Raw genomic sequence first — 9,234 nt, forward strand, 5'->3', positions numbered from 1 at the left:
TCAATGATTCAGAAAAAGCTCTGATAGAGGCATGATCTGATAGAGGGTTCAATATGTGAGACATGAAAAAGGTGAAGAATATACAGAAGCAATAAGAAAAAGGTGAAGAATATACAGAAACAATTTGCCAAAAACCTTTCACTGAAGTCATCGTTGATAGCTACAATCTCACATTCTGCCCCCATGACACCATGAGCTCTAGTGATTCCGAGTGCCCCACCATGTATCCACACCACCCCATTTCTGTCTATAGCCACACCTTTGCTCACTCCGAGACTGTGGCCCTAAGAGTACTTTCCACCTCTTTTCATATAGCTATTTTTTATTCACCTTTAAGACTCAGCTGAGGTGTCACACTGAACCTCTGTGTTGACAAAGAGTATTTCATCTGTGGTGCTAAAAACCAGTGGGTGCTAAAAACCAGTGGGTACTAAGCCTTCGTGTAGAGAAGAATCAGCTCTTAAATGCAGACTCCTGCATCAGTGGTTAAAAATGCAGGTAAAAATCTGCATTTTTAACCAGGCCCTGAGATAATCCTTAAGCACAGTTTGAGATGTCTAATAAGAGGTTCTGCTAAAGACCCTTTGAGAATCATGGATGAGAAGCTCTGTGCCTATCTTTGCTAACAATCCCCATATTATATTAGAACTATCTGGGTATGTGGTTCTCTCTCCCATAAGACCACAGGGGTTTTTGAAGATAGAGATCACATATTACTCTTTTGTACCATTAGCACCTAACTCAGGGGCTCCATAGACTAGGCATCCAGTAAATACTTGTTGGTCAGAACTGAATTTTAAAATATGCTAATTAGCCTTCCTTTTACGTGAATAATTGTTGGTATTTTTGAAAGTGAAAACAAATTCAATTTACAGACTCAGTCTAAGTTGTAAGATGCAAAAGGGCAACTCCTTCTCTGTAGAATCTATGTTTCAAATCCCCTGATCGGTATTTTCCATACATTTACTTGATTAATGTGGACAAGAGCCATTTGATGGCAATTTCATTACCTCCATTTTAAGGTTGAGTAATTGAGACCTAAAGAGGTTAAGTTGCGTGACCAACAACACAGAGCTATAAAGCCACCTTTATTGATCCCAAAGGCCGTGCTCCTAAACACTAAATATTCTAATCCCAGTAAAATCCCTGAAAGGTAACCGCAATGGCGTGAACTCACCTGAGACCTTGTAGACAGGTTCCAGTGTCTTTGAAATTATACAGATAAAATGGTAGTTCTACTTACTTCCAACAGACTGACCTACTGACTCATGCTGAAGCCAAAAAGATTTGACTCTAGTCCTTGGCGCCTACCTACACCCAGAAATGCCGGGATGATCTTCAGTGCGAGTGGCCAATTTACTGAGGACAAACAAGCCTAATGTAACACTTTGGCCTTCATGTAATGCTCATCTATTTTTTTGTTTTCTACAAAACTGCAACCAGCAAAGCAAATATTGCTGTTTAGAAATATGTATCGCAGTCAAGACTAAATAAATAAAAATAAATAAATATATAAATGTATAAATGTATAATATATAATGTATAATATATGCCATATAAGAATATATAATATAGGTTATAGATTATATATAAATATACCATATATAAATATAAAAATAAATAAAGTGAGGACAAGATTAGCGAAGGCTGTATTTTCTAAGATCTTGCGTGTTTTGCGAATGTATGTGGCCTATATACTTTTATCTGATTGTAAATCCTTTGGCTTACACTTTCTTTTCCTCAGGACTTAGCTGCATTGTCTCTAGCGATAGATGTCACCATGAAAAAAATCTGAAGTCTACCTGATTTTTCCCTCTTTATATGTGGCTGGTTTTTTTTGGATGGGGTGTATAAATGCCTGCTTATCACTGAAGTGGAGGAATGTCACTAGGTTATATCCTAGTGCTTATGATTCTCTAGCGATGTTTCCAATATAGAATGCCATTTCAATATCTAGACTCACTAACTTTTTTTTCCTAAAATGATTTCTCTATGTGTTCTGACCGTTTGTTCTCCTTTCTCCCACAGGAACTAATTTTATGAATGTTGTCTCTCCTTTGCTCATCATTGCCATCTTTCTTATAATCATTTTTATGTCATTGTTCTTTTTTATATAATTTTGTGTGATCTCTTCAAGCATTTATGTCTTTTTTCATGGTTCTTCTTTGAGTCATCTCAGTTAAATTGTTATTTTATTTTGTTTTTATGTCTATATGGTTTATTTATCTTTCCCTTCCATATTTTTCTTGATCTTTGAAACCTTGCTTTACCATCTTTTTTTGTCATCTTAAAATCAATTCTTTAAACTATCTATTCTTAGAATATTTTGTTGTTCATGGTGACTATAATTTCTGTAAACCTTTACCGAATTAGCACAGGTGATCTCTTTATATTTATATTCATTTTTTGATGTATTTACTTCATCTTCCCATTGCTTATTTTCATCCTGACTTTCTAAGAAATTGATTAATTACAATGTTATGCATGGATCCCCAGCAGATTTACTTCAGATTAATATTCACCTTTGACTTATATTTACTTTGTTCAAGAATAAAGGGAAAATAATGGGGTGGAGAGTCTGTAGTGATCACTGTGTATGGAGCCTTCATGTTGCTCGTTTCCTTAACACATCAAATCTAGTATTTTTTTTATCCTGAGTGAATTTCTCTCCTCTATAGTCAATGTGGGTCTCAGCAAAGCTCTCCTTTATTCCATTTCTCCTAGAGGTGCTCCTAGGTTAAAAGGTTAGGTCATATACCAGGGTTTTGGATCCCACATGCTTATAGAGACACAGTGGTTGATATAAATGGGTAACATAGGCAAGTATAAGACAAGACAGAGTGGTGGGATCTATGGTGAACTGCAGTGTGTGCCCCAACCTAGGGGAAGGCAGCTACTCAGTTTAACTGATTGTTGTCTGGTATTAGGTGAGCCCACTATGGCCAGCTTTTCTTTTTCAATAGACTCTAAAAATGTGGATTTTTTAAAGTGAAACTTCTAAAAAAATAAATAAATAAAAAATAAATAAATAAATAAAGTGAAACTTCTATATTTTAAAAACATATGTGTATGTAGGTCAAATGTATAGTATAATATATAAATGTATAAATTTATAATATATAATGTATAATATATGCCATATAATACAGGCAAAATATATATATATATATATATATATATATATATATATATATATATATATATATATATATATGCAGACTCCCATGTTTTAATCTCTATCATAAAAAATATAAATGGCTTATTGGTCTTGTCTTTTTACGATGATACCTGGGCATCCACAGAGACCAATCCCACCTCTGCAGATGTATTTGCTTAGCCCTCTTCACTCTACTCCAAGGATTGCTGGGAATGCTTTTGAAGGCCGAATCCTACTGGATTCTCATGTGGTATATGTAGGCTGGCCCCCAGCATGCTCCCTCTTCTCCTTAACTGTCCACCATATTTGAAAAGTGTACTTCATAATGTGTGGTTTGAGGTTGTGATAATTTCCTTGTGTCATTGAGAATGACATATTTTTTCTATCGTGATTTCTCTTTTGTTCTCATGGAATTTGGCAAAGACAGTAATGTCATTATGCCTTTTTGTTATATTTATCCCTCTTTTCCCAACTCCTCTTGATTGAAACTCTTTCTTACCCTTGCCTTTATGAAATTATACTCTCCTGGAGAGTCTAATTATATTCTCCTGTCTCAGGACAAGCTACATAGTTTGCAGGGCTCTATGCAAGTAAAAATGCAGGGCCACTTGCTGAAAAAATTATTGTGCATCTCATGATGGCGACAGCAGGTCGTGAAGCCAAGCAGGGGCCTCTTCTAAGCCCAGGGTCTGTGCCTACACAGGTGACAAGCCCACGAAGCTGGCTCTGCCCTGATTCTTGTCTGTCTCTCTGATTTCTCCTTCAGAGGTCTCCTCTAGCGGCTCTTTATTCTCATGTGCCAGACATTCCCTAAGTTATGTCTTCAACTTACTTCTCTCTCACCACATATCCTCCTTGGCAACCTCACCCAAACTCATAGCTTCAGCTCTCACCAAGACAGCAGCAAACCTCCTGTGTTATCTTTACTTGTGAACTTTCTCTGACAAAATAGGAATACCTTGAGTCGGCTCATACTATCAAAGGTCATAACCCCAGCAATTACTTTCCTCGGTCTTCTGATACAGACTCTCATTTGGGCCTCCTTCTCCCACCCCCACATTCTTCTCCAGCTTCCACCAAATTCAGTGCTCCACTCCTCAACATAATTTTTTAGATCAAGGGGCAGCAAACTATAACCTGCTGGTCAAATCCAGTTCACTGACTGTTTTTATAAATAAAGTTTTGCTGGAACAAAACCTACACTCATTTATTTATCTATTGTCTGAGCTGCTTTTGTACAATAACAGTAGAGTTGAGTAGTTGCAAAGGGACCATATGGTCCACAAAGCCTAAAATATTTATTATCTGGTTTTTTATAGAAAAAAATTACCAACCCTACCCCCCAATCTATACTCCCCAGCTCCAAATTCACTCAGCTCCTCTCTCTTGAACCCATTCTGCTCAGACATTTGACCTCAACACTCTATCACAACCACCAGTCAAGGCCACTAATGACCTGTTTCTCAATATCCTTTACTATTTCCTTGTCATTGAGTCTGTAACTAAATGTTTCAGTATCCTAACACTCAATCTTTGAATGTCTTCTCTCTTCTAGTGACACACTTGCTCTGATAAAAACTCTGTTCTTGGGGTGCCTGGGTGGCTCAGTTGTTAAGCATCTGCCTTCGGCTCGGGTCATGATCCCAGGGTCCTGGGATCGAGCCCCACATTGGGCTCCCTGCTCAGCGGGGAGCCTGCTTCTCCCTCTCCCTCTGCTGCTCCCCCTGCTTGTGTTCTCTCTCTCTTTCTCTGACAAATAAATAAACAAAATTAAAAAAAAAACTCTGCTCCTTTGACTTTAAATTTGTTGATAACTTTCTTACTGCTCATTTATTTGTTGATAACTCTCTTACTGTGATACTTTTAAGTAGTGCCCAGCTTCTATCCTTTCTCTCCTAGAGTCTATTCTCATCATAGAAGCCAAAGCGATCCTTTGATACTGTAAGTCAGGTCATGCCATCCATCAGTTCATGGTCTTCCAATGGTTTCCTGTCTCGGTAAGACTGAGAGCCGATATCCTCAACCTGGCCTACAAAGCCCCCACAGTCTGGTTCTCAGTAGAGCCAGGCTTCATTCCCCTGCTACTCTCCCACACTCACTTCCCTGCAGCCGCACTGCACTCACACCTCCTCACACACCCCCAGCACACTGCTCCCTTAGAGCCTTTGCACTTGTTCTTCCCTTGGCATGAAATATTTTTTCCCAAGGTATTTACTTGACTCACTCCCACATCTCCTGCAATATTTGGTTGACATCACTCTTCGGTGAGACCTCGGACTATCCTATGTGAATCCTATCTTTTAGTCCCATTCTCTCCACTCCCTTAGTCCAATTTTATTTTTCCCCATAGTGCTTATCATCATCTTATTTATTTGTTTATGTTGTATCTCTGGTAATAACATAAAAGATATACTTGAGCATATATTTTTGTCTTTTTTATCCACTCAAGTATCCCCAACTGCCTAAAACAGTGGTATATAAGAGATGCTTGTAGACAGTTTTGAATACATTACATTCTTAATTATCTTGGCAAGATCTTCAGCATCTAGAACAGTGCCTGGCACATATTATTCAATTTAAAAATATTATTAAGTTTGTAAGTGAATGGATAAATGAATGGGTGTTCCCGTGACCCTTCCTGGACCACGAGTTCTAGAATTATTCTAATTATCTAATACCCATGCACAACATAAAAATTTTCTACATAACCTTAGTTCCTTCTTATTTAAAGAATCATACCCTTACTACTACCTTTGCCATTCTCTGAAGGAAGTATGAGTCACTTAATAGCTGGGCAGCGGCTTCATCATATTAATATATTGTGGACCTCACACATTTCCCCATGAACCAATGTCACTTGAGTTTCTGTGAGTTTCTGTGTTTCTCTGATGATCTTAACTCTGCCTTATTTGGAGTGAAATTACACACATACCAAAATGACTCAAACTTCAACAGACTCTCCTTGAGCAATCCAGTAACAACCATTGTTCAATAAACCGATGATCTCTGGGTGCCTGGGTAGCACAGTCGGTTGAGTGTCTGACTCTTGGTTTCAGCTTGGGTCGTGGTCACAGGATCATGGGATCCAGTCCCACATCAGGTTCTCCCTCACCAGGGAGTGTGCTTCTCTCCCTCCCCCTCTACCCCCTCCTTCATGACTCATGCTCTCTCTCTCAAATAAATAAATCTTAAAAAAATAAAAATAAAAGATAAAATAAACCAACGATCTCTACCTATGTGTGGTGAAAAATTCTGAGTTTAAAGTCAGATGGCTCAGAATTGGAATTCTGGCTCTGCCAATCAAGACTAGATCTTGGGCTACCCATTTAACATATTTCTCTTCTGTAAAATGTGGGTAATACACTCCTTAATTAATATGCTTGTTGTAGGAATTACACCAAATTATGTACATAACAAGCCTAATATACAATTGATTTCCCAAAATGTTCTTGCATTTTAATTTTTCTCCATGTCACTTTTTGTTATCCTTGTTTGTTTGTTTTTGGTTTCTGCTCTTGGGAATATAAACTCTTTTAATCTTTAGAATTAAAGACTAAATTGAAAGGCTTTCCTAGGTAAGAAAAATCATCCTCAGAGAGCTTAAAGAGAGCTTGAATCGGGTCACTGTGGTGATGTCAGCAGACTCTCCACTCTTGCTGGGGCCCAACTTTCAATAGTCTTAGAGGTGCCAAAAGAAAACGTCAAGTCATTTGTATTGCCCCAGTGGCCTAGTGACATGGAAGGGACAGCCTCTACTCTCATATTCCTAAAAGTTCATTGGCTTTTTTTTTTTTAAAGAAACATGAAAAAAAGTATCATTATTTTTAGATAATCACTTTAGGGGAAAAACAGATCAAGCAGCACATCAATCTTTCTCTAAGAACTGACTTTGCCCACAGGGAAAGCGTTTCTAGGTAGCTGGACTGTAAATATTTGCTGAATAAATGAATGAATAAATAAATGTATGAATTAATTAATTAATATTGCTTCTGATGCTGATGAGTGTCTCTGTGGTTTTCCTCTTTCAACAGCCACTTAACCGGGAAAGGAGGGATGGAGAGGCAGCCCTTTGAGTTGTGCAGGGTGTGACTAGTTCCCTAACTTGGCACTCAAACTGAAGACTATGTCATTGTTTTGCTACCTGTTGCCATAGTAATCATGGGTACAGCCACAATGGCCAAAGACTAATGTTAACATTTCCCCCCATTTTTCTGGTTGAATTTTTCCCCCTTAAACACTCAAAACTATAGCAAAGCCACTCTTCTCTTTGCTTCTTATCATTCTGACATATACTTGCTTGTACATTTTTGCTAAAAACAGGTCTGTTGTAATTAATGAGATCTTATTAATGTATATGAAAAAGAAGAGTCCTAGAATTCATAACTTTCATGGAAATTGTATGTTTTGTCTCTCTTTCTTCGAGCAGGATACCTCTTGGTTTAAGACTACCACTTTCAAAAATTAAAACAAGTTGAATAGAAATTCTTCCATTGAACCCTAGTCAGTAATGACTTGAATTGAAACACCATTCCTTAAAACTAGATGTCTTCGTGCTAAACACACTACAATTCCTGTGACTTCATAAATTGACGATAATAAAGCAAATACAAGAAATCTGCAATACTATTTAGAATAATTTGAATTTCCTTTTATTTCTTCTAAAGGATTTAGTTACTAAAGATGCAGAAAACACTGTTAACTTGTAGGTCTACTGTTAAGGCTTTTTTCGACACTGACTCCAGAAAAATAACAATCATGAAACTATTATTTTCAGTCCCTGTTGCTAATTTCCAATCTTTATCAAACATGCCTGTTTCCTTCCTCATTTACAAATTATTGGCAACAATCGTACCCACCTCTTGGGTTGTTACTAGGAAGACATGAGTTAATATAAAGTTATATAAGCAAAATGTGCAATCCTAAAAATAAAATAGCCAGTTATTCTACTAGTAAAATGACTTCATTCAGGAATCGTAGAGAAATTGCAATTTGGGACCAGCAAATTATGGCCAACCATAGGCAAGTCCAAGGAGACAAAGGGAAGGTCAGGTTTTATTAGGTTTTAGATGGATATTGGGGAAGGTTGTTTTCAGCAGAAGTTCCCTGGAGGAAAATAAGAATTCAAGGTCGTGATGGTTTCTCATTGGCTGCAAGCGGTGGTTAGTGTGTTGTTGCTGGGGCAGGGAGGGATCTTCCTTCTTTTTCTAAAAAGTAGAAGATAAAACTCCTACGTGAAAATGTCTTCATCAAAATAATTCTTATCTTCCTCCTTTCTGCTGGTTTCATGGGCCACAAGGGGTGGTAGGGACATGAGGGAGCCCCTTTAAGGGCTCCCCGACTCCATTTTAAATGAGGTTTCCTTTATTCATTTTCACAAATGATTGGATATGTTGTTATTATGATTTTTATCACATTAAGCCAAGTTATGTGATTTTAATTTTTAATATATTTCCCTATTCCATGGAGAAAGAAGTTCTCCATTGAACTTCGGTACCTTTTCTGCCTTCAACCCTCACTCCCAAATCATGAGCACACTCCTTGAGGTGTGTATTTTTTAATTGGATTGGAGTTAGCTGCTTTTGAAAGTTTCAAAAAAACAAGGGACGGAAAGAGGAGGATAATGGAAGTGGAAGGACTGAAACTCTAACAAGGATCTAAATGTGCTACTATTCTATTGTAGGCTCACAGGCGACAGAGACTATATCATTCACTTGTTTAGCTCTTCATGGCATCCAGAGCCCTGCCTTGTGAAAAAATTAATAAATCAATGAAAGAGATAATAAATAAATGAATGAGAGCTGTCAAATGACCTTAAAGCCTTGTAAAATATTTGTTCATTGGAGAGTTAGAATATTAGAATAAGTAGGACTTGATGATTATCTATAAATTAAATTTATTTAGGTTTCCTTGTCTTCTAGCAGTTACAATGTCTGGCAGAAACTGCTCCATTCATATCTCAGACTCATCAAAATGAAATTATAGAAGAAGGGAGGCTAGAGTATGTGAGAATCAAAGACTTCTCTAGTAAATTCTACGACGGATTATAATTGAAACCTGAAAAGTAGTCTTATGCTTTT

This window comes from Zalophus californianus, chromosome 2 (genome assembly GCF_009762305.2).
Source record: "Zalophus californianus isolate mZalCal1 chromosome 2, mZalCal1.pri.v2, whole genome shotgun sequence".
Lineage (NCBI taxonomy): Eukaryota > Metazoa > Chordata > Mammalia > Carnivora > Otariidae > Zalophus > Zalophus californianus.